Here is a 25,112-nt window from a genome sequence, read left to right as displayed (position 1 = left end):
CGTGGTTGCAACTGCCGCCCCGGGAGATTGGACCGACGGCATTTGAATAGCAAGTCCGGTGTGTTCCTCATCACGCCAGGCCGGCATCGGTCACAATGTTTTTTTTGTTTTTATTGTTCCCACAGATTTCTCTCATTGGAAGTACTTCGCCGTGGTTTTACTGTGTTTGTTGTGTGTTGGGTTTGTTTTTGTTCGAGGCGAAAGAAAAAGGCACGAAACACACGCGGAGTAGTTCGTTTTCAGGTTGTTTATTGCGTGTTAAATAACTACAGTGACTACTACGGTTTGTTATGCGCAGAGCGACGCTCGATTCGGATTGCAGCGGGCACGCGACAGCGGCGAGAGAGACAGGAGGAGGGGGGGGAAGGGGGAGCAGGGAGGAGGGGGCAGGGAGTGGGGGGCAGGGAGTGGGGGGCAGGGAAGGGGGAGCAGGGAGTGGGGGGCAGGGAGTGGGGGGCAGGGAGGGGGGATCTCGCGACGTTCACCGGCGGGCGACGACGCGTTGTTGTTGTTGTTGTTAGATTTCATCTTCGTGGGCAGCGCTTGCTCGCATCGCATTCACACACAGGGCACACGCAACATGCTTTAACACGGCGCAGCAGCGCCCGGCTGGAGACACCTCACAGAACGACCCCGGCCCGTGCCACACTGAAGGCATACAAATGCATGGCCACCCTCTCCAACTAAATTCTGATTTAAAAAAAAATGTAATTTTGTGTTATAAATGAGCACCTCTGGTTATTCAAATGGCGATTCAAATATCCGTATTTTTTTTTTATTACCAAATGATTTTTTTCGTCGTTGTCTTTCAACCACGATGCATTTGTCGTGATTGCGTGTGGGTCTTTCAGGGTCTCTGAGCATTTCTATAGTTTGCTCCCTCGCACAAACAACGATCCACAACGCCTTCTCCACCTCACAACCGTGGTCATTCATTCCGTTCACCGCCCACACAATCGCACAGCGCAATACAAAACTTAAAACGTCGTTTGTGTCGGCAGCCCCCTATCGTCAATTATTTTCAACCCCCACCCTTTCCCCCCCCCCCCCCGATAACCTTCAAGAGCACAGCGAGCCCTGAAATCTAAAATGAATGTCGCGAAAATCTTCCCCCACGGTTCTTCATTCGTGCGCCTCAGCTCGTGCGTGGCGCGCACGTGAGCGCTTCTTGAGTGCGTATCCCTGCGTGCGCGCGCGCGTGCCTCGGACGTTTTAAATGAAGACGAGTGGCGGAAAGATCGACGCTACGTCGACGCGTCGCCGGGGTGTGGCAGGTGACGACTCCCAAGGGCTTCGCTGGTGTCTTCCCGCTCTGCAGTGGACGCTCGCCGATAATGCCGCCGGTCTTCGCCTGCCGTCGTGAAGCTTGAATGGGTGTGCTGCAATCCTGTGGGTGGAATTGTAAGTTCAGCTGCGTGTCTGCACGTGTGTTGAACTTCTTTTGCGCCCTACGGTGCGGGTGAAGGACAACGAACTGAACGGCAAAAGCAGTTTTAAAGAAACGAGTTTTCAATCTGGACGATTTCAAAGTGGCATAGCTCCAGCGGCCTCCTAATATCGGAAGGAAGAGCGTTCCAGACGGCCGCAGAAGAAAGCGCCGCGCAATGCAGCGACCGTCTCCTGTTCGATGGCCATCTCTCAGGCATCTTGAACAAACACTTTGCAACTTGCTTTAACAAACCGACCGGGGCAGTGCATGCACGCGCGCGCGCACCAAATGCGTAGTGGGTGTGAGTGAGGAGTGGCACGCCGGGTTACCGGAGGGGCGTCGGTGCGGGTGCCCGCCGGCTCCCTCACTCCTCGTGCGTGGTGATCGTGGTGAAGCCCTTGATGGTCTGGCCGCGGTTCTTGAGCCGCAGCTTCACAAGCGCCGACTCGGCCATGCCGGCACGCTCCTCCGCCTCGTCCAGCTCGTGCACTGTCTTGCGGTACTTGACGAGGTTGCCGCTCGCCTCCTCCTCCTGCACCGCACGGAGGCGAGAGGGGGTCACAGGGGGTCATGCCGGGTCACGAAGGGGTCAAAGGCCGGTGTGGATGGCGTTGTTTTTTTGTCATGTTAACACGGTTGCTGAACACAGTGGCCCCCAAAGCCCAAAAACGTCATGCGGCCAGCGGCAATCAGCACGAGGTTACGATGGGGGAGAGAAGTGTTGTGACTGGCAGCACGGTGGCTGAGCACAGTGTCGATGAGAGAAACAAACATTCACACTTCGGGACGTGGCTTTTGTAAGCGGTGGGCTCGCCTGCCTCGCAGAGTGCAAACACAAGCACCCTGTAGACTAAGGGGGGGCTTTGGAGCGTGGCCCCAGCCACACCACGCCGGCCACAACCCTCGTGTGCCACGGAGGCCTGAATAGGAGCTCGCCAACGGCCCTCGCCCCGACGGTTCTGCTCCGGCCGTCTTTGTCGGTGACGGTGGTGGCGACGGCGCGTGGGGGGAGCGGAGCGCGTCACGTACCACCAGCTCCATCTGCCGCTTGTAGGTCTTGATCTTGCTCTGCAGCCGGTCCACCAGCTCCTGCATGCGCTGCTGGTTCTTGTGGTCTTCCTCCGTCTGGAAGATGAGCTCCTTCATGCGGCGCTCTATCTTGCGGAGGTTCTTGATGGTCTCCGCGTGGCGCTTCTGCTCCGAGTCCAGGTCAGCCTCCAGCTCGCGGATCTGCGTTTGATTTCACACGCGACGCACACGCATTGCGATCAGCGCCCGGCTCCAGTCTCGAGTTAAGTCTGCGCTAAGGGGACGATGCCGTGGTCTGACAAACGGCGAATGGCGAACGCTCGCTGCGGTTAACTGAGCGACGTGGGTGAGCGAGACTTTGACACGTGCGCATCGGGCCACGGTAGAGTTTATTACCGAATAAGGAATAAACCAGGGATCTGCATTGTTGATACGAAGCCGGCGTTTGCAACCGGTGGTGCTCACCCTGAGCTCGAGCTTCTGGATGATCTTCTTGCCGCCCTTCATCGCCATCGCTTCGGCCTCCTCCAGCTTGACGGAGAGGTCGCGGAACTGCTGCTCCATGTTCTTCTTGATCTTCTCCAGGTGCGACGCGTGGTCCTGCTCCTGCTTCAGCTCCTCCGCCATGCGGGCGGCCTGTGGCCGGGTTCACGCACACACATCGTCACGTGCCGCCCCAGTTCACACGCACACGCACCATCACGCGCTGCTGTCGTCACGAGCAGAGAACGAATCGTGGAGCATGCAGAGTATTACTGGACATTTGTGAAAACAAGAGCTTCATAGCTCATCGGATTCCTCCTCCAGAATAAATAAAGATTCTGATTCTGAGCTAACGCGTCATTAGCCTTGCCCCTAGGCCTGCTTGGCCCCACGAGCCAGATTCGGGTCTCTTGTGTGGAAACCACCGTTAGACCGTGAGGGCCCCACATTGGCTCGGCTCGGATGTGCCGGTGGATAAACAGTCGGCGTCGAGCGAGCCGACAACAGGCCTGACGATCGTTTCGTATTGGGGCGGCCGAACGAGCGGCACTCACGTCGATGACGGCCTTCTTGGCCCTCTCCTCGGCCGCTCGGAACTCGCCGATCATCTCCTCGTGCACGACCGTGATCTGGGTGAGGTCCGACTCCAGCTTCTTGCGGATGGACGTCAGCTGGATGTTCTGTGGGGAGCGGAGAGGACACGGGCAGCGAAGGGCGAGAATGTTAGCGGCGCGGACAGGCCAGCAAGAGAAACCACGAAAGCAAATTGATTATCCCATGATGACGAGAATTGACCTTTCAACGTGGGAAGATGGGACTACACGAGGCCCCCACCCACAGCGATGACCCGTGTGAGAAGTCTCGATTGCTGATACAGAATTGGAGCAATGGATCGTAGCGGCTTGGGGAGGCATTCATCCGGCAGTGGATTAACCATCTCTGATGGTGTGTCTGATGGTGATGGCGTTGATCATGATGGTGATTATGGTGACGATGGTGACGATGATGACGATGGTGACAATGGTGATGATGGTCATGATGGTTGACGATGGTGGTAACAACATTGGCGACGTTGTGGGAGGTATTGTTGTGGGGGGTGGGGGGGGGCGAGTCTCACGTGGCTGTCCGCCTCGGCGTAGCGCTCGCGCAGCTCCGTGTGGTCCTGTTCCAGCATCTTCCTCGTGCGCTCCGACGCCTCGAGGCCGCTGCGCACCTCCTCCAGCTCGGTGACGAGCAGGCTGACGCGCCGCTCCGCCAGGTTGAACTGCTCGCGCAGCTCGTCGCGCTCTCGCGCGTCCGCGTCCATCTGCAGCTGCATCTCCTGCGGGGCGGCGACGCGACGGAGGGGAGCGGCACGAGCGTCAGTGTCGTCATCATCGGCGTCGCCACCGTTATCATTATCGTCGTCATCGTCGTCATCGTCTCTACGCCAGAAGCTCCGTTATTGCGCCGAGTCGGCCACGGACTTCTATTCCGGGCCTCTTCGTTCGTCGCATCCACTGTCCTTGCATAGAGACCCGCACACTTACACAGAGACCCATAGACTCAGGCGCACCTACATGACCCGCACACTTACACAGAGACCCATAGACTCACGCGTACCTACATGACCCGCAGACTTACAGAGAGACCCATAGACTCACGCGCACCGACATGACCCGCACACTTACACAGAGACCCATAGACTTATATCTTCTAAGGCAGAAGGGCTGTCATCGCACGGGGTCAGCTGCTTGGATTCCCTCCACGTCGCCTCTTCTCTCGCCACGTCGCGTCTTTCGCTCACGGCGTGGCCCCGAAGCGTCTATGTCTCGCGCCGGCACGTCCCGACAGCTGGTTTCGCCCTCCCCCCCCCCCCGACCTACTCGGTCGACCGGCCTGTCCGGCCGGCTGGCGGTGTCCTCCTCGGCGCTATTGCGGCCCTCTCACCTTGACCTGCTGCTGCAGCTTCTTGAGCAGCTTGACGTTCTCGGCGTTGGTGCGGTTCGAGTGCTCCAGCTGCAGCTCCAGCTCGTTGACGTCGTTCTCCATCTTCTTCTTGAGCCGCAGGGCCTCGGCGCGTCCCTTCGCCTCCGCCTCCAGGCTCGTCTGCAGCGACTCGATGGTGCGCTGGTGGTTCTTGCTGTAGGGGGGGAGGGTGGGAGGGGGGTGGGGGGGGGGGGGTGAGTGGGAGAGAGCAACAGCGTAGCGCCCCAAGCGGCTCAAGGTTTCCCCGCATTTTTTGGTGCGCACCAAATGGGACTGTGATCAGCTTGAGTTGAGGTCGTCATGAACACGCAGGGCTCGGAGCTCGAGTCGCTCTGTGGTTTAATCGCTGGTCGCTCTCGGACCTCCCTCTTGAGTTGAGTGACCTCGACTCGAGTGACCACGATGGCAACGACCTCGACGGGAATGACCGTGACTTGAGTGACCGCAGCTCGAGTGAGCTCGACTCACCGCACAGCCTCGAACTCATCCTCCTTCTCCTGGATCCTGCGGTCGATGTCCGCCTTCACCTGCGCCAGCTCCAGCTGCAGGCGAACGACCTTGCCCTCCTCCGCCTGCAACGCAACACCACGCCGTCACGAGACCCCCCACGGCTGCACGCACTCCCCGGTAGCCACCGGGATACAAAGAGCGACGCACGTGGCGAAGACGGTGACGATGACGAGGTATTGTTCGGTGGCACTCCCGCAGGCCCTGCGCCCGCAGCTGGTCAGCGAGACCACTGGGGAGCAGTCCGCGGAACTGTTGCAGATTCTTGCGTGCAACAGTTTATTTTGTACGAAACGGCATTTTTTTTTACTGATTGTCGGACCGTGAACAGTTGTTCCGTGGGTCCACAAAACTAAACTACAGCTATTCACTATTTTTATTCTTCCAGGTAAGGCCCACTGAGCTGTATGGCTCTTTTTCATAAGCGACCTGGCCCCAAACGGCAGCTCAACTACGTGGATTTTCACGTGGAAATTCATAGCAGCCAAATTCTCTAAACGCACGTTGATTCTCAAGGTGGAGGGAAAAAGCGGAGAATCCGAAGAATAATCCACGTGGCCACGAGGAGAAAGAGACGCAAACTCCAAATATACAGCAGCAGGCGTCAGAGGGATCGGGATCGAACCCACGACCTCCTGCGTACCAGGCGAGGTAGTTAACATCTCCTGGACCCCGCTGTGCCTGTGCACTGCGGATCGACGGCCGTACCTCCACGGTGGCCTCGGCCTCCTCCAGCGCCAGCTGGATCTCCTCGCGCTCCAGCTCCAGCTTCTTCTTGGCCTTGGCCAGCTCCACGATGTTCTTGCCGCCCTCACCCAGCTGCTCGGACAGCTCGGTCACCTCCTCTGTGTGGCGTTGGTCACCCAAAGAGAGATCGCCAGGCGGTGAGCCGTCTCCGGCGGTCACAGCGGACGGCTCGCGAATACAACACGGCCCTCTTGTTATTGGCTACCTGGCTACTCCGGGGGGTTCCCGAGGCAGGATTGCCGGGCCATGTCAATCATGGGGGTTGTTTAACCTTACTTCACCGCAGTGGTCCAAGTGCAGTTTGATCAAGGAGGGGAGACCAGGACCGGTATATCGGTCCTGGTCTCGATATTAGGCATGGCCGGGCATCGAACTCAGGTTGCTGGGTTCAGTCGTGGTCTCCCCGCTTGGGATGTTTGTCCGTGTGTCCCGCACGGACGATCTCCGTCTGATCCACCAACCTCGCTGCCGAGACACCGGCGGCTGTGGGGGTTGGTGGATCGCTGAGCAGTGGTGGCAGGAGGTGGGAGATGGGTGGTGGGTTCGGGGCGAGTGGGGGCAGGGCGGGGGTGGGGGGTGGGGGCAGGGCGGGGGTGGGGGGTGGGGGCAGGGCGGGGGTGGGGGCAGGGCGGGGGTGGGGGGTGGGGGCGCCGTTACCCTGCAGGATGTGGTTCTCTCGCCGCAGCGTCTCCAGATGCTCCACCGCCTCCTCGTAGCTCGTCTTCACCTTGAAGATCTCCGTGCTGTAGTTGCGGCACTCCTTCTGGGAGATCTCCAGCTCGCTCTGCAGCTCCTCCGACTTCTGCTTCCACTCGGAGATCTGCTTGTCCATCGACCGCTGCTTCTTGTCCAGGTGGGCGGCGGCTGCGTTCGACTGATACCCAACGCCGGCACGGTTGTTACGGTTACTAAAGTATAACCACTACTACGACTAAATCTACTATTTTTATTTTACCAATTAAGGCCCGCTGAGCTGTGTAGCTGTTGTTTCAGAAGCGAATCTGGCTACCACAAATGAAAGCTCAGCAAAGTGGCTTATTCACGTGGACATTTATAGTAGCCAAATTCTCTAAACGTGTGATGTTGATTCTAAATGTGGAGGGAAAAACCGGAGGATCTGAAGAAATATCCACGCAAACTCCAAATATGCAGGCGTCAGGGTCGGGATGGAACCCGCGACCTCCAGCATACCAGGCGAGGTATTTAACATCTCCTGGCCAGCGTGGCACCCTTTTTATGAACCTCCAGTGGCCCAGATGTCACCCCAAGTCTCGTACCTTCTCAAGGTCCACGGTGAGGTCCTCCACCTCGCCCTGGAGCTTCTGCTTGAGCTTCTCCAGGCTGGCGCAGCGAGCCTGCGACCCCTCCACCGCCTCCTCGGCCTCCTGCAGGCGAGCTGCCAGCTTCTTCCTGCAGTGCGCGAGCACGCACAGGTGAACAACTGCAGGTGCGCTCAGTGACGCGCTCACGCACATCGGTGCAAATGTGTGCAAGCAGACGCGACGAACAGGTTCCCGATTTTCGCATTAATGTGACAAATTATTGAATATCTGGCATGGATATGAAAGTTTTGTCCATCGTGGGAACAAACAAAATAGTTACGGATCGTGACATCACGAGAAGCAAAGTCACACTTCCGTGGCGTCAAACGTTACTGGCGTCAGTTGCTTGCAAACCACATTGCGCAACCGGCTCGCGATCCCGGTTGCAGACGCGTCAACACGCGAACCATTCGCAGCTGCGGCCTTCACGGGACGCTGCCGGAAGGCTCATCGCTCGCGGGCCGCACTCACTTGGTCTCCTCCAGCTCGTCGAGCCTCTGCAGGGCGTCCGACTCGTACTTGCTGCGCCACTGCGTGAGCTCGCCGTTGAGGCGCGAGATGATGCGGTGCAGCTCGGCCTTGCTCTCCTGCTCCTCCTCCAGCTGCTCGCGCAGCAGGTCGCAGTCGTGCTTGGCGTTGGCCAGGCTCAGCGACTGCGGTGTTCTTCGCCTGCGCGCGTGTAAGGAGGTGGGGGGGGGGGAGTGGCACGGACGACACGCATGGTAACGATGTTCTGGCCGGGAAGGTCTCAGGAGGATGTTAGTCTGTCAGCCTACGGGGGCCTTCCAGCCCAATGTTAAGTGGCAGCGGTTGGTTCAACTATCCGCGGCCGGGTAGCACAGCGAGAGAGCGAGGGGCTCGCAATGGCAAGGTCGGTGAGGTCAGTTGACTCGGCCCATCAGTCCTCTGGGCTTGGTAAAATTAGTACCGTTTTGTGGCGACATCAACAGTGGCTGTCAAATTGATAAAATTGGCACCGTCATAGAAATGTGGAATTTCCACCACTGGCTCTGGGCTGTGAACGGTAAATGAGCCACCACCTCAATGCTCATTCAAGCAGGAAATCACTTTAACTTTGAATGCTCATAGCAATAATCGTGGTATGACTATTCAAATTACACAGGTGGTGGCAGTGGTGGTGATGATGGTTGTGGTGGCCACGGGTGGTTGTAAAGGTGGTGGTGGTTGTTGGTGGAGGTGGAGGCAGCGTGAACCTTGGTCTCCTCCTCCAGGTTCTTCTTGAGCTCCTCCAGTTGGGTGGAGATGGTGATCTTGGTGCGGCTGATGGTCGTCAGCTTGTGCTCCGCGTCCTCCAGACGACGGCACGTGTCACTGTGCTCGGCTACGCGTGAACAAACCGAGCGCCAGACAGACAAAATTACTCTCTACCAAAGTGGACAAGCGACTGGCAGACAGAGTGACTCTCTACCAGAGTGGACAAGCGACTGGCAGACAGAGTGACTCTCTACCAGAGTGGACAAGCAACTGGCAGACAGACAGAGCGACTCTCTACCAGCGTGGACAAGCCGAGTGTCAGACAGACAGAGTGACTCTCTACCAGAGTGGACAAGCGACTGGCAGACACACAGAGTGACTCTCTACCAGAGTGGACAAGCGACTGGCAGACAGAGTGACTCTCTACCCGAGTGGACAAGCAACTGGCAGACAGACAGAGTTACTCTCTACCAGAGTGGACAAGCAACTGCCAGACAGAATGACTTTCTACCAGTGTAGACAAGCAAACCGCCAGACAAACAGTGTTACTCTCCACCAGAGTGGACAAGCCGAGTGTCAGACAGACAGCGTTACTCTCCACCAGAGTGGACAAATCTTATCACAGACAGACAGAGTGACTCTCCACCATTGTAATGCACTCGCACATATCTGTTTTATATTTGTGAACACACGTTTCATGAAACAGAATATTCGCGTTGTGCTCGCTGAGTGAAGCGAGGGGTCCGGACGACCGCTGACGAACCTTGGAGCTTCACTTTGAAGTTGCTGACATCCTCCAGGCTCTTCTGCAGCTCTTCACAGCGCTGGTTCGCCTCGGACCCCTGGTCCTCAAGCTTGCGGATGTGCACCTCGTTGGATGCCTGCAGGCGGGGGGACACGTGGGTACACACGGAGTGGGGTTAGAGCCCAGGGCCCCACATACGTGTGTGTGTGTGTGTGTACGTTGAACTTTTTGTCGCACCGTACGTAGGACAGCAAACTAAAAACAAAAAGTAGTTCTAAAGAAATTACTTTTCAGTCTCAATTATTCAAAAGTGCACAGCACTCTGGGGGGGCTTCCGAACATCGGAAGGAAGAGCGTTCCAGACGGCCGCAGAAGAGCATCACGCCTGGAGTTGAGTTTTACAGCGCGCACCGATCTCCGCCAAGGCAATAATAATAACGATACTAATGAGAGTGATGGCGATGATGATGTTGTTTTTGATGGAGGTGGCGCTCCTTTACGCCGGGGGCGGCGTCTCAGAGCGCCCTACGTGCGAACGGCGACCTGCGCCGCGTCTCGTCTCAGCGAGCGCCAACGCGTAACAGCACAGAGCCGTCTGACTGAGTGTTCGACCGGATTTAAATCGTCGGCTAGAATTATACCCTTGACTGGAATTCCAATGGTCGTCGTCGACTGCAGTCAAGCAGCGGAGCGAGCGCTCACCTTGAGTTTCTGGGACGCCTCCAGGCTGCTGGCGAGGTCGTCGATCTCCACCTTCATGCCCTGCTTCTCCTTCTCCAGCTTCACCTTGACGCGCATCAGGTTGTCCATCTGCTCGGCCATCTCGGCCGTCGCCTCGGTCTGCCGCTTGCGCATCGCGGCCACGGTGGCCTCGGTCTGCAGCGACGCCTCTTCGAGCTCGCGCCGCAGTTTCATCAGCTCCGACTCGCGCTTCTTGTTCTGCTCGATCTGCCGCGGCGGGTCGAGGTGGGAGGAGACGCCGGCGCCGATTCCGCGGCGCAAGACGAAACAAAAAAGAAAGTGAGCGTTTGTCTACCCCTCTGCCCATCCACCCCCCTTTGCCCCCTGACCCGAACCCCCAAACACATATTCACTCGTACATCCTGATCTCTGGACTGCACATTGCACTACATCGCACTATCACACTGGTTTAAATATCATATTTCTTTAAATACTTTATTTAAATAATATTTTACATTTTAAAAATTCTTGACTGTTGTTTATTTTAAGTCTATTACATTTTTGATTATTTATCTTGTGTTGATCGCCGATTGTTTATTGTTTATTTATGTCTGTTAATTGTGATTAATTTTTTAATTGCTTGGTTGCACCGTGGGACCAAGAGAGAGGACTGTAATTTCATCTGTGTTGTATGTCATGCATGTAACACACTTGACAATAAAGTGACTTTAAGACTTTTAAGAGTGCGTGCGTGCGTACGCACGATGTACTTCGTTTGCACCGTACCTGGCAACCGTGCTAATCGGAGGTGCGAACTCCACTGACCAGGATTAAGTCTCACTTGCAAGCGTGAGCTGCGGCATCGGTCTGCCAGTAGCGGTCGATGACTGCTGTGTGCGTAATCGCAGTTGAGTTCATTTGCGGTGAGTGTTTCACTCCAGTGTGGTGAGTGTTTCGCTCCAGTGTGGGGAGTGTTTCGCTCCAGTGTGGCGAGTGTTTCGCTCCAGTGTGGGGAGTGTTTCGCTCCAGTGTGGGGAGTGTTTCGCTCCAGTGTGGGGAGTGTTTCGCGTACCTGAGCCACGGTGGCACCGCCGGCTTCGTCCAGCCGCTCGGTCAGCTCCTCAAGCTCCCGAGCCAGATCCGTGCGCTGCTTCTCAATCTGTAGGCACACACACACACACAGACACACATACACACACACAGCCACACACACACACAGCCACACACACACACGGCCATACATACACACAGCCACACACACAGAGACAGCCATTGTGAGTAATCTGAACAACGTGTTGTCCCAGTAAACGCGCAAACGTTGCGCCAACGTTGGTTGACGTTGGACCGACGTTGCTCGGCTTCCTAGGCTGTTGTGTCATCCTGAGCCGTGCCCGTTGCGTGAATGTCTCGTGCGCGGGTGTCGCGCGTACCTTGACACGAGTCGCGCGCTCAGCCTCCAGCTCCTCCTCCAGCTCGTCCATGCGCGACTGCAGGTTAAACAAACAAACAACAACAACAACGTCAACAACAACAAGAAGCAACAACAAGCCACAACAATACCATCGCACCGCGTGCACACACGCATAGAGGCAGCCGCCGGGTTGGAGTAGAACCTGGACGCGGGGCACACAAGGGGCAGCCACTGCATTTCTGAAAGCAAGAATAAACGCTCGCTTTTTTATCGCTTAGCTTTCACGCCTCAAGATAATTGATCGACGATTACCGTTTCGCTCACTCACCCACTCGCTCGCTCATCCACCGAGTTACTCGCTCATCCACCCACTCGCTCGCTCACTCACCCGCTCGCCCGCTTACGGATTGCCGAGCTGCTAGTTCATGGACAAACCAATTTTCCCGTGTTTACACGCATAAAGAGAACCCACCCAAAGACTAAGATCCCCCGTATAGCCTTAAAAGACCGTTTGGGCAAGTGCTCTTCGCAAGCACCACCCACACACACACACGCATGCACGCACGCACACTAGCACACACACACATGCACACACACGCGCATGCACGCACCTGCATCTCCTTGATCTTGCGCTGCAGGTTGAGGGAGAGATTCTGCTCATCCTCCAGCCTGGCGTTGAGAGCGTTGATCTCGTACTCCTTCCTGCACACACACGAACGCCCCCATGTTACGCGATCGCGAAGGTGATGGAGAGGGGGTGAAGGTGAGGGGGGGGGGGGCGACCGACCCCCCCCCTCGCTAACGCCGCGCCGAGCGTGTGACCGTGCGCTGCAACCCGCTTGCTGCGGAGGCCGAGGGTTGGGGGATCGTGACCCTCCCTCACCCTACCCCGTGGCCTGACAGTGTCCACTCTGGTGCAGCGAGGGGATTCATTTTCCGTGGGTTTTTTTTCTTTCCGGGACGCTCCGGTTACCTCCGGCGCGTATAAACGCTCAAGAAGGGATTCGGGGGGCAAAACCATCCCAACGTAGTGACCGCAGAGCTTGAGAAATCGTCATTCTGGCTGCCCTCCCGCTTTGTTTGTGGGCTTTCCCAACACCTCCCAATCATCGTCTCCCACCTCTCTCTCTGTCTCTCTCTCTGTCTCTCTGTATGTGTGCGTGAGAGGGAATGAATTCCGGGGCAGCGCGGCCGCACGCCGCCCTCGGCATCGCGTTTTTACTAAAACCGACGAGCGCTCACTTCTTGATGACCTCCTCCGCCTCGATCTTGAGGCGCTCCACCTCGTTGAGGTTGTCCAGGGTGGTCTTGAGGTCCTGCTCCAACTTGCGCTTGGCCTTCTCCACCTCCACGCGGAGCTTCTTCTCCTGGTCCAGGAAGTCCTCCAGCTGGTGGTGGTGATGGGGGTGGAGCAGACAAAGACCAAGCGGGGTTTCGATCAGGTGACCGGCTCGCCGAGGTCAATGATAGTTTAATTGATCCGCTACTGCCCTGTGTTAATCCACTGCTGGATGAAGGCCTCCCCACGGGGGGTTGTTTCGGCACACTTCACCGCAGTGCTCAGTGTGTTTGCCCAGGACCCGTTGAGATATCGCCCTCCGCTGACGTGAGCCGCGGCTGGAAATCAAACTCAGGTGGCTGGGGTCGCAGTGCGGTGCGCTTGCTGACGCCCCATCACACGGCGATGATTTTCATTCTACGAGTTCGGCTTAACCTCGGCCGGCGAAGAGCGAGGTTTGGATCCAGGATCTTCAGCAGCCCTGGCTCAGTTCTACGTGACAATGTAATTGATGAATCCATAAGGGCTTCGCCGAATCGTCGTTGGACTGTATTCCGATGCGGGTTCTGCATCGGGATGTCTCACTTTAACGAGGGCTTTCTATTAATTTGTCTACTTCCATACGGAGAGACGTGGCTAGGTGGTCCACCCACCAACACCCATCCACCAACACCCACCCATTAACCCCCTAAAACCCACCCACCCACCAACACCCACCCACCTACTAACACCCATCAACACCCACCAACACCCACCTACCAACACCCACCTACCAACACCCACCCACCCACCAACACCCACCCACCAACCAACACCCACCCACCTACCAACACCCACCCACCCACCAACACCCACCCACCTACCAACACCCACCAACACCCACCAACACCCACCAACACCCACCAACCCAAGAAGCAGCTGAGCGGTTCACCTCCGTTGCTGCCCGCGGGCCCCCGCAGCGTTCGGCCACTCACCTCCGCCACCTTGGTCTGCAGCTTGCTGTTGTTGCGATGCAGGGAGTTGACTTTGTCTTGCTCCGTCTGCAGATCGTCCAGGGTGGCCTGCGCTCGGGGTAACGAAAACAAGGCGTGAGACCCTCAGCAGCTCGGGAAACCTGCAACACCGTCCCACTCCGTCTCGCCGGACAAGTGTCCCACACGAGGGAGAGGGGTTAGGTGGTGGGGGGTGGGGGGTCAGTGACCCCATCCCCGTCCGCTCACCTCGTGGGCCTCCTCCAGCTGCTTCTTCTCCTTCTGCAGCTTCACGATGCTCTCGTCGCGCTGGTTCAGCTCCTCCGTCTGCTGGCGGATCTTGTTCTCCAGCGCCTGCGCGGCGGGGACACGCGGACAGACGGTGAGAGACGGAGAGGGTGGGAGAGAGCGAGAGAGAGGGAGAAAGACGTTCACGATGCTGGACCGCGGCCGCGCTGTGGGAGCCGGCGGTGTCCTGCCAGACAATCGAGCGACTGCCCAGTGGATAGACCAGAGAAATGTCTCCCGGTCGCTGTTGTTGACGATCGCAGACAGGAACCGCTCGGTTCGTCCAACTCCTACTCTCCCCCCACGCACCTCCCCCCCCCGGGACACTCCACCGTCACCCCCGGATGTCACGGACAACTGGAGGAGTTCTGTTTAACACAAATCTGGCTGTCGCCTGATGAAGCTAGTTGTAATTACTGGCGAAACGTCGTACTCAGATTGTAAATGTTGTGGCTTGGCTCTCCAACACATCGGTGTGCTGTACTAGTGACGAATTGGCATGATTTGTTCACGTGACAACCCTTACTAGTTGGCTGTGTCGGGTGGTGGCGGGTTTAACGACACGTTTATATATTTACGCGATCTAACCCAAACAACCTAAATTATGGAGGAGTTCTCTTGCACTCTAACCGCGCTGAATCGCCGCAAACTCCCAGCGGCGGTGAGGAGAAGGAGGTGGAGGAGGAGGTGGAGGAGGTGGAGGAGGTGGAGGAGGAGGAGGTGGAGGTGGAGGAGGAGGTGTAGGAGAATGAGGAGTTGGAGGAGGTGCCCACCTTCTTCTCCTTCTCCATCTTGGTGACGGTGCCCTCTAGGCCCTCGATGGCGATCTTGAGCTCCTGGCACTCGTTCTCCAGCTTGCGCCGCTTGGTGCTCAGGTCCGAGTTGGACTTCTCCTCGTCCTCCAGCCGGTGGGTGGAGTCAGAGAGCTTGTTCTCGAGGTCCTTCACCTGGCGGCTCAGGAAGTTCACCTTGTCCTGGGCCTCCGACTTACCCCCGGACTCCTGCGGCGGAGACCCGAGCGCGGTGGAGACGGAGACACGGAGACACGGAGACACGGAGATAGGGAGACATGGAGACACGGAGACACGGAGACACGGAGACAGGGAGGAGACAGAGGCAGGGAGAGGGAGACAGGGAGACACAGACGGAGGCAGGGAGAGGGATGGTGGCGTACGTGAGAGCGAGACAAAGAGTTGAGCTCCTTGTCAATCACGTTGGACATCAAGAAATTAAAACGTCAATCCTCTGGGACAAAGCAAGGTCCAGCTTTGCATGTCAACTAAGCCTCTTCATTATAATATAATAGTCATTTACAACCAATTTGTCAATCCACTGCTGGATGAAGGCCTCACTGATCTGAGTCATCATTGGGTTGTTTTACCGTACGATTTGTCAATTTGTCATTACGAGTTGGTGAAGAGCTGGCCCGGGACCGGTTTCAGATATCGCTCACCACTGACGGTAGCGAGCTTGGCTGCCAGTCGCTAGACGACTGAGTGACTCCTGGTTGCTAGGTGACTGAGTGGCTCCCGGTTGCTAGGTGACTGAGTGGCTCTTGGTCGTTAGATGACCGAGAGGCTCCCGGTCAATAGGCGACCGAGCGGCTCCCGGTCGCTTAGCGACCGAGCGTATCTAAGGCGATAGATTTTGGTGGTGCTCGAACGGCAGGGTGCCCTCACGTTCTGCAGCTGACTCAGCAGCTTCTCCCGCTCGGCCTCTAGCTTCGCCAGCTTGTCCTTGAGGTCGTGGAGCTCCTCGACGGTGCGGGCCGCGTTCTCCAGCGCCTTCTTCATCTCCTCCTCCTTCTTCTTGCGGTCCTCCTCCTCCTTGAGCATGGCGCAAAGGGGCCGCACCTGCACGCCGCACGCCATGCACGCCACGCACGTCGTCATGCCACCGATCCGGCTCTGGCCTGCACCCCCCCCCCTTCTCCCCCAGCGGGCAATGCTCGTGTAGGATCTGCTGCCCATCCAGCGGAAGTCAATAATCATAATGACGACGACGATGATGCGATTTGTATCACGGACGTAAGAGAGACTGCGGCTCCGAGGGCGTGGAGCCAAACTCGGCGTCGGTCGAAAGACAAGTGGTGGTGGGCCTTTAAGAAAGAGGTGGGGCCTCCGAGTGTCTCAGTGTAGACACGTGGTGGGCAACCCAGACGAGTTAGTGCGCCTCATCAGTGGCCCTTGACATCGGTGCTTGTGCACTAATCGTGACCCCCCCCCCCCCACCTCCTCCGCATCACCAGAAAGACACCGAGACCAGGCCGCCATGAGGTTGGGGCTGTAGACTGAACGCCGCTGAGGATGCGCTACAGGGAACGATGGTGCTGCAGATGGCGGTGGGGCTGGATACCCCACTGCCAACCAGCGGAAGCCATCAGTGGGTTAACGCTTCCATCGTGGTTTTGAAGAAAAGTTTTTTTTTCTTAAAGAACGCGGTGGAACGTGTGAGTAGGCACCCGCATTGTCCCGGTACAGAGAAGGAAAGCGATCGGATACCGCCCTGAATCGTGCGGCGTACCTTCGTGTACAGCTTGAACCACGGCCAGTAGCGCAGGGTGAGGAAGCTGCGAATGTTGCGCTGGATGCACGCCATGGCATCCCTGCGTAGACACGAAGCACGCGTGTGCACAGACGCGCACGCACGCACACACACACAGAGCGCCGCTCCACATCACTCGCTCAAAGACAGGCGGCCCACGAGGGATCGTGAGATTGCAAAGCCAAGATTAGAGTTAACGTCACGATCAGCCAAGGGCCGGCGTTCCTGAAAAATGATGCGTTGGGCAAAAACCGCGTTCGACAAATAATTCACCTCGTGGGGAAAATCGAGTTGTGTTCCTGGGCCCGAAATGATCATCCCCTCCCTCTTTGTTTAACTAATTCTACACGATAAAACTATTTAAAAAACTATTTTTATTTTACTAAGTAAGGCCCACTAAGCTATTATATAGCTCTTTTGCAGCAGCGACTTGGCCACAAATGATAGCGCGATCAAGTGGCTTATAACCTACGTGAACATTTATAGCAGTCAAATAATACTCTAAACGCACGTTTCTAAATGTGGAGGGAAAACCTGGAGGACCCGGAGAAAAATCCCGGCGACTCCGGGCAGACACGCAAACTCCAAATATACAGCAGCAGGTGTTAGGGTCGGGATCGAACCCACGACCTCCTGTATACCAGGCGATGTATTTAACATCTCACCACCACGGCACCCCCATATTAACGCCCTTGTTATGGTACTAAAGGATGCCGGGTCCGCCTCCATTTCTAGCGTGTAGCCTAAACACGCGTTCGCGATAAAAACCGCGTCGGGCCAAAGTTTTCCCGGAGTGAAAAAAACAAATCCATCTGTGCGGCGCCGCACCGCTTGGCGAGGATGGCGCCGAAATTGCGGCGGGACGTGTTGCCCCGGCACGCGGCCTGCAGGCGGATGATGAAGCGGGTGATGCAGTCGTCGCGGTAATCCTCCAGGCGACCGAGGATTCCGGCGCGGAAGAACACCTTGGGACGGGGGTGGGAGGGGAGACGGCGGCATCGTCAGCGTCGTCCCGGAACGAGCGCAGGCTGGGATGTCACGCTGACGCTGGTTATGCTCAGCTCAAGTTTGCATCGCTACACTGGGTTTATGTTGTGAAGGTGTTTTCGGCCAATTAATGACGCGTTGTGTTTGTGATTATTATTCACGTGCGGATAAAAACCCACGCCTCGCGCGACGGGGACAACGGTCTATCCCCCGTGCAGATGGGAACAGATGGCGATTAGTCCACTTTCCGCTACGGCCGTCTCCTTGAGAGCCAAGCTACAGCACCTCCCCGCACGTCCACAGGAAGGGAGTTTGACAACAACATCTGTGTGTGCGGTGATCCACCAACGCTCGCTGCAGCCTCCACAGCGCTGGCTTCGAGGCAGCTACGTGCGTGGCCACACCCTGCCCGGCCTAGTTGATTGATTGCATCTAAAATGGGACCATTGTACAACTATGTGCACAATATAAATGTTTTCCGCGGGACAAACGCATTCTAAATCACGTTTTCTTTGTTCGTGTACATTGAGGGTGGTTGGAATCCTCCGATATGTTAAGGAGGAAGCTCGTTCTAGTCATTAAGCGAGCCGCTCGCAATCGGAATGTCCCGAGGTCACATCTCGGTTGAGAGTTCACTCAGCCCATCATCCTTCCCTGTGGGGCCGATAAAATAAGTACCAACTTTGTGGGAAAGTCGACAGCGGTTGTCTCATGGATATACTCGCCCCCACCATAGAAACGTGGAGTGTCCACCACTGGCGGCTTAGGACTGTAAATTGGAGATGCGTGCCAGTGCCTCGATGCTCATCCGATGGGCAAAATAATCGCTATGAAAGTTTCTGTTTGGCTTTGGGGGTGAAGCGGGTGAGGCGGGCAAGTCAGCTGGTCTCGCTGTGCGAGTCAGTCAGCTGTTCCGGGGTGCGAGTCAGCTGTTCCCCGCGCGATGCCCACCTTGGTGATGCCGATCCTGAATTCATCTTCAAGCAGCTTCACCGACTTGATGATGAGCTCCGTCTGCTTCTTGGGGTCGTCTATGCCCTTGCACACGTTGGGGTCCAGGATCTGGTAGCTGCAAGGGGGCGCGCGCGCGCAAAAAGGGGCGAACCCGAGAGGAAAGGCGATCAAGGCCGCTGCAAAGACGTGGCACGGGGCGAACGGGCAAGTGCTGGCGCTACCCACTGGGACGGAGGCTATAGTTGCAACTAATTCCTTACACGCGCAGGTGAATACGAAGATGCCCCGTGTAGCCTACGCAGACTGCTGGGCCAAGGGTGTCGTTAGCGAGCATCGATTAAGAGCGGCGGTGGCGCACAAGGAGGTGGTGCCAGCACCACGCGCGGGGCCGTCTTTGTCTTCCCAGTGATGATGTTTTTGCACATCCCACCAGGTGCTCAGTTAAGGCGATCGCGGGGAGGCCCCCCGACCGGTTCCAATAATCGCCACTGATGTTAGCCGTGGTTGGGAATCAAACTCGTCTCGCGGATACACATCCACGCCGAGAAGACAAGCGGCGCGGCGGTGCGTGGTGTGCACTGGTGGTGTAGCTGTTAGCGCGCTGCGCTACGAGGGATCTTGGTCTCTGTTGTGTACTGCAGTGCGTGTGCTTTGAATTGCGTAACCCTTGATTTGTTTAACCACGGAAGCTTCGCCGAGTCTCAAGATGAATTCTCCACGGGGCTCCTTCTTGGGGATATTTGGCAAATTCCATTTGTTTGGAGCAAGGCCGTAATTATAATATATATTGGGGGGGGGGGGACACATCCCCCCCCCCCCAATATTCAAATTTGCTCAAAATGTCCCCCCAATATATTGCTACAAAATATATTTGGTCCCCCCCAATGTTGACTCCATGGCTACGGCCTTGGCTTGGAGTGTAAACCAGAAACTATTTTCTATTTTTACCAGGCAAGGCCCTCTGAGCTGTACAGCTCTTTTTCAGAAGCGACCTGGCTCTCACGACTGATAGCCCAACGAAGTGGCCTGTCACGTGGACATTCAAAGCAGCCAATTACTCAAAACGCGTGATGTTGATTCTAAATGTGTGGGGGGAGGGGGAAAATCCACCACGACCATGGAGAGAGAGAGAGAGGCACAGACACCGCAAACTCCAAATACACAGCAGCAGGAGTCCGGTTTGGGATCCAGCCTCATGACCTCCTGCACACCAGGCGAGGGAATTGGTGAGGCGTGGGGGCCTACTTGCTGTACCCCCCCCTCTTCACCCTCCGCTTGGCCGACGACACTCACCGGCGGATAAACTCGGTGTACACCTGCCGGTTGGGGAAGCCCTTGCGGCAAATTCGGATGCCCTCCAGCACGCCGTTACACGCCAGCTGGTGCAGGATGAGGTGAGCGTCCACCATGCCTGTCCACACGCGGGGACCGCCGCCACGTCAGGTCACCGCCGCTCACTCCACGCCGTGCACGACACGCGACTAATGGCGAGGGCTCGCGCACGCACGAGTTTTCAATGTAAAATCTATGCCAGCCTATGGGTATCCGTGTGGTGAGTCTATGGGTATCCGTGTGGTGAGTCTATGGGTCTCTGTGTGGTGAGTCTATTGGTCCCTATGTGGTGAGTCTATGGGTCTCTGTGTGGTGAGTCTGTGGGTCTCTGTGTGGTGAGTCTATGGGTATCCGTGTGGTGAGTCTATGGATCTATGTGTGGTGAGTTTGGTGGCAATGTCCATGTTCACACGGCGGGGACGAGTCCATCCCCATAACACAACCATAGTTGACTTTTCCACAGTCTAGTCGTCGTTTTATCGACCCCTCAATTTGAACTCGCAACCCTCCGATTCCGGCCCGCGCGCTCCACCACTGAGCCAGGGTGGTGATTGACCGGGCACATCCGCACCGTGACACCGGCACACTTTGAATGACATACATTGTCACGGGATCTTCAGAGTCCCATCTAGAGGTGACTCCCTCCCTCACTTCCTCCCCAAGAGATGGATCAAACCAACTGAGCCTGAGCGCTGGAGGGCAGCGGACGGCAGAATCGACTCGTAAAACCACATCGTCAATGGGCCGTGTCAGCTCGTTCATTGAACGCAATTATAACAAGGCGATCTTTGCAAACGTTTCACACGGATCGTACGCAGGTTTGCGAGATCCAGGGCGTGACGGGCGCGCGGCTTGCGAGCTACTCAGCTACGGAGACACCTACGCTCCGGCACACTTTGTGCAATATTTTGTACGGTGCGATACGCCGCGCAGCATTGTCCAGGGCGGCCCGCCGGATATTCGAATCGCTGCAGCGAGGGGCTAGTGACGACGACTGCTGCTGCTCACCGCTCTTCTTGCACTCGTTGGGCACAATGCAGCGCACGAAGTGAGGCGATGTGCTGTGCAGGGTCGCCATCAGCTTGCCCAGTTGTTCCTGTTCACAAGAAAAAGACAAAGATCCCCCCCCCCCACGTGTAGCCTTAACACGCTGCTGGGGCAAGTGCTGATTGCGAGTGTCACCTATGAAGGCCGTCACGGCACGCGATGGGGGTGGGGTGGTCAGAACCACGCCCGGGCCAGGACGCCTGTGTCTCCCTCCCTCTGGTGGCGATGTTGATAGAGCGCAGCAGTTAATCATTTAAGGCTGAGTCGACCTATGATAGGGGATGGCCAGGACCGGTGCAGATGATCGTCACCGGTGTGGCCGTGAGCCGGAATTGAACTCGGCTCGCAACGGTTCGTAGCTCAGCTACCAGATGAGGCTCACTGAGCTCTGTAGCTCTTTTAGCAGAAGTGACCTGGTCACAAAGAGTGACCTGGTCACAAAATAAGTGGCATATCAAAGCGGACATTGACAGCAGCGGCCAAACTACTGATTCTAAATGTGGCGGGGGAAACCGGAGGGCCCGGGGAAATATCCACGCGACCACGGGGAGAGACACGCAAACTCCAAGTACAGTGTACAGGCGTCAGGGTTAGGATCGAACCCACGACCTCCTGCATAGCAGGCGAGGCAGTTGACACCTCGCCACCGCTGACTCACCCTGTACAACGCAGACACGGTCTGGAAGGAAGCTCCTTTCTTCTGCTTCTGCTTGGCTCCAGCTGCAATAACACAACATAATTGGGACATTTAATTGGGCGAGCGAATGCAAACAACGCGTACATACATACTGAAACGAGGCCTCGTTGTGTGGCTGTCACAGCGGTAAATAGATCTTTGTTGTGGTCGTGCCAAGGGAGGTCCCGTGATGTAACTGCTCTCCCCCCCCCCCCCCGAGCTCTCAATGTTCTGACAGTGGCATTGCCCTGGTGCTGGTCAACTCTTGGCACTCAGTCACAAAGTCACTTTAAGATGTTTTCTTGTTCATGTTTTTGTTTTTTGTTTGTTGCGGTTGCACCCGATTCAAGAGCCGAATGGCTCACAGGGCTATACCTAATAAATGAACTTGAACTTGAAATGAACTTGGCGTCGTCCTCTGGTCTAACACTGTCAGTGAGACGAGGCTCTAAAGAAAGCCATCTCTGGTGTGGACCAATCAGTTTCAAAGACCAATGCATCATCACCTTATACTACCAGAGCATGGGTTTTTTGTTTGCATGTTGACCACAAGTATATGTGGCTTAATGCAGTATATGATTCCTTGAAAAAGGTTTCAGTTTGGTGTTTTAATATTTTAACACAACTGTTGTATTGCCAGACAGGGTAACACCTATTCTTGTGAATATATCTGTGTGTAGCTTAGCAGGGAGGGGGGGGGGGGCTCCTACCGATGGCCTCCTCCTCTTTGAAGATGGTGGCCAACACCTCGCGCTTGGCCTTCTGGAAGATCCCCACCACGGTCTCGTTGAGGGGGTCCTTGTTCTTCTCCAGCCAGCTCGCGGTGCTGTAGCCCACCTGGGGGTGGGGGGGGGGGGGGGCACGTGTGTGTGGTGAGTCGTCTCGGTGGGTCTCTATGGCTCTCTATGCCAGTCTATGGGTCTCTGTGTGTGTGGTGAGTCTATGTGTCTCTGTGTGGTGAGTCTATGGGCCTCTGTGTGGTGAGTCTATGGGTCTCTGTGTGGTGAGTCTATGGGTCTCTGTGTGTGATGAGTCTATGTGTCTCTGTGTGGTGAGTCTATGGGTCTCTGTGTGGTGAGTCTATGGGTCTCTGTGTGTGATGAGTCTATGTGTCTCTGTGTGGTGAGTCTATGGGTCTCTGTGTGGTGAGTCTATGGGTCTCTGTGTGTGTGAGTCTATGTGTCTCTGTGTGGTGAGTCTATGGTCTCTGTGTGGTGAGTCTATGGGTCTCTGTGTGGTGAGTCTATGGGTCTCTGTGTGTGATGAGTCTATGTGTCTCTGTGTGGTGAGTCTATGGGTCTCTGTGTGGTGAGTCTATGGGTCTCTGTGTGTGATGAGTCTATGTGTCTCTGTGTGGTGAGTCTATGGGTCTCTGTGTGGTGAGTCTATGGGTCTCTGTGTGTGATGAGTCTATGTGTCTCTGTGTGGTGAGTCTATGGGTCTCTGTGTGGTGAGTCTATGGGTCTCTGTGTGGTGAGTCTATGGGTCTCTGTGTGGTGAGTCTATGGGTCTCTGTGTGTGATGAGTCTATGTGTCTCTGTGTGGTGAGTCTATGGGTCTCTGTGTGTGGTGAGTCTATGGTTCTCTGTGTGGCGTGTCTCTGGGTCTGTGTGCGGTGATGAGTCAATGGGTCCGTGTGTGCGGTGAGTCTATGTGTCTGAATGTGGTGAGTCTATGGGTCTGAGTGTGGTGAGTCTATGGGTCTCTGTGTGGTGAGTCTATGTGTCTCTGTGTGGTGAGTCTGTGTCTCTGTGTGGTGAGTCTATGGGTCTGAGTGTGGTGAGTCTATGGGTCTGAGTGTGGTGAGTCTGTGTCTCTGTGTGGTGAGTCTGTGTCTCTGTGTCAGAGTGCGGTGAGTCTATGTGTCTCTGTGTGGTGAGTCTATGGGTCTGAGTGTGGTGAGTCTATGTGTCTCTATGTGGTGAGTCTATGTGTCTTTGTGTGGTGAGTCTGTGTCTCTGCGTGGTGAGTCTATGGGTCTGAGTGTGGTGAGTCTGTGTCTCTGTGTGGTGAGTCTATGGGTCTGAGTGTGGTGAGTCTATGTGTCTCTGTGCGGTGAGTCTATGGGTCTGAGTGTGGTGAGTCTATGTTTGTATGTCGTCGCACGCGTGGCCGGGGAGTCGAGCCGAGTTTGGCGGTGCGAGGCTGGAGGGGGAGGCGGCGGTGGTGGTGAACCTCACCAGGCCGGCGTAGTGCGCCAGCTCGAACGTGACCTCGCTTGGCCCCTTCTTGCCGCTCATGCGCGGCTTCTGGAAGCAGGGCGACTTGCCCAGGTGGTTGTCGTAGAGCGCCGCCTTGAAGGTGTCGTCCGTGGCCTTGGGGAACACGCACTGCTCCTCCATGATGGAGAAGATGCCCATGGGCTGCGTGGGAATGAGAAGAGACAGAAAGAGAGACACACAGAGAGAGAGACAGAGAGAAAGAGACACGGTGAGTTGGGGCGACGTGGAGAGGACGGGATGCAGGTGGGTAAAGGAGAATGAGAATTTTCCAATGTCAGTCTCTGCCAATCGGTCCACAGAATCCGCATCTTTAGTGAGACTAGAGGAATCCGATGAGCTATGAAGCTCTTTTAAAAAATCACAGATGGCCACAGCGCAACCCCGCATCTCGGTTCTGGCATCTGTCGTTCTACCGTTTTGTCTCGTTACTTTATTTTTTTTTACCGTGAACGACAATTGGGAGTAAATTCGTCCGAGACAAATTTTACTCGAGAAAATTAACGTAATCTAATATTTACCTGTTTGGGACATATTATACATTTCTTCTGTGTCGGAGTAACGAAGATTATGTACGGTACAACAACAACAACCATCGTCCCAGGACGCTCATGAAATCGACCCCAGCGGTTTCATTAGCGCCACCGACCTTCCTGCTGAAATAAATACAATTAAATCTGCGGCGCTTCCTCCGCCGTCGTTTTTTGTGCGCTGCCTGTCCGTGCGTGTCGCTGCTCTCTGCTTTGTTGCACGTGGATTCATTGCGTGATGTCGGTGACCCGGGCCGCTCTTGCGACTGAGGCTTCTCGCATCGTTCTCACCAGGAGGAGGGGGGGGGGACTGAACACACCCACAGCTGACACTTCGAATGGCGACTCGCAGTGAGTGAAGTCGTCTAACACCTTGCTGCTTCAGCGGTGTTCTTTCTGTGGTTGTCTCACCTGATGACGACGATTGCTTGTGTTGCGATCGAAACGTCGTGATCTGTTATTTTTTCTACCTACGTGACTTTACCGAAGGAACCAAAGAGTATGGATTCCTGCAGTCACGAAAGCTTCAAATCAAGATCGTCTAACACTGTCAATTGCTCGCCGCTCTCCACATGTGCACTACTGACGGCTAACATCAACAAACTAAAAAAATATATTTTTGAACTAAAACTAAACTTTATTTTAAATTTTACCAGTTAAGGCCCACTGAGCTATGCAGTTATTTTTCAGAAGCGACCCGGCTATCACAAATGAGAGCTCACCGAAGCGGCTTATCGTCGTGTGTGAA

General features: G+C 55.9%; 1 pseudogene; it reads right to left on the bottom strand.

Moving 5' to 3' along the window:
* Positions 1-232: 232 nt before the first annotated feature.
* LOC133340556 (myosin-16-like) overlaps positions 233-25,112 on the bottom strand; it is a 38,836-nt pseudogene continuing 13,956 nt past the window's right edge.

Source organism: Lethenteron reissneri, chromosome 10, assembly GCF_015708825.2.
Source record: "Lethenteron reissneri isolate LAM-NWPU_2019-01 chromosome 10, ASM1570882v1, whole genome shotgun sequence".
NCBI lineage: Eukaryota > Metazoa > Chordata > Hyperoartia > Petromyzontiformes > Petromyzontidae > Lethenteron > Lethenteron reissneri.
This window is presented reverse-complemented; position numbering and strand designations above follow the sequence as displayed.